This window comes from Rutidosis leptorrhynchoides, chromosome 2 (genome assembly GCF_046630445.1).
Source record: "Rutidosis leptorrhynchoides isolate AG116_Rl617_1_P2 chromosome 2, CSIRO_AGI_Rlap_v1, whole genome shotgun sequence".
Lineage (NCBI taxonomy): Eukaryota > Viridiplantae > Streptophyta > Magnoliopsida > Asterales > Asteraceae > Rutidosis > Rutidosis leptorrhynchoides.
In genome coordinates this window covers 434447486-434448704 of record NC_092334.1, presented here as the reverse complement: position 1 = coordinate 434448704, position 1219 = coordinate 434447486, and the positions used below count along the sequence as shown (strand labels likewise).

Sequence of the window (1219 nt, the reverse complement as noted above, 5' to 3'; positions counted from 1 at the left end):
ATTTGGCTTTTTCTCTTCGGTTTGTTGTGGTAGTTTATACAAGCCAGGTCTTTGTTGATTGAAAGTGTTGTTTTGAGTTGATTGGTTATTCGGACCTTGTTGGTTATACGAGTTATTGTTGGATCCATTTGGATTGTAAAGAATGTTTTGATTTCGATTGAAGTTTAGCCTTGGAGGTTGATAATTATTTTGATAATTATTTCCCGGCCTTTGGTTCATGTAGGAAACATTCTTTCGTTGTTCCATCGTTTGTTCAATGTGACAATCTTTCGTTAAGTGTGGTCCACCGCATTGCTCACAATTGATTCGTATTGCATGAATATCTTTAGTCATCTTTTCTATTCGTCTCTCGAAAGCATCTATTTTTGCGGAAATGAAATCAAAGTCATGGCTAGAATCGGCTCTAGCCGCTTTAGATGAACGAAAAATATCTTTTTCCTGGTGCCACTCATGTGAGTGGGAGGCTGTGTTATCAATAAGTTTGTGAGCTTCGGTTGCGGTTTTCTTCATAATGGAACCACCAGCTGTTGTGTCGATGTCTTTTCGTGTAGCAATGTCGACACCTTGGTAGAATATTTATACTATTTGATAAGTGTCTAAACCGTGTTGAGGACATCCTCTCAACAACTTTCTGAATCTTGTCCACGCCTCATATAATGTTTCATTTGGCTTTTGCCCGAACGTAACAATTTCTCCTTGAAGTCTCACGGCTTTAGATGCCGGAAAGAATCTTTTAAGAAAATTTTCAACTAAGACATCCCATGTATCAATCGCCCCTTCGGGTAACGATTCTAACCAATCTTTGGCTTCTCCCTTTAAAGTCCAGGGAAACAACATGAGATAGATCTGTTCATCCTCAACTTCTCTGATTTTAAATAGAGTACATATCCTATTAATGTTCGAAGATGTTCGTTTGGATCTTCTTTTGGCGTACAACTATATTGGCATTGATTAGTTACCATGTGTAGGATTTGTCCTTTGATTTCATAATCTGGTGCATTGATGTCTGGTTTAATAATGGCGTGACCTTGGCCAGTGCATGTAGCTCTCATTCGATCTTCCATACTTAGAGGTTCCGTTACTTTCATATTTGAATTTGTTGAATCCGAATCACTAGAAGATTTTGATTTAATAGTTTGTGGTTCAGGAGGAATAATTAGTGGTTCAGGATCTTGGAATTGTCCTTGAATATCCTCCGGGTTCTCAATTGTGAAGTCGG

The 1219-nt window shown here is 38.2% G+C and overlaps 1 non-coding gene across 1 annotated transcript; it reads left to right on the top strand.

The window, feature by feature from the left end:
- The first annotated feature begins 598 nt into the window (after positions 1-598).
- On the top strand, positions 599-705 carry LOC139895392 (small nucleolar RNA R71). The gene has a single exon (XR_011775846.1). It is a non-coding gene; the product is annotated as a small nucleolar RNA R71 (small nucleolar RNA).
- The last annotated feature ends 514 nt before the right edge of the window (positions 706-1219 follow it).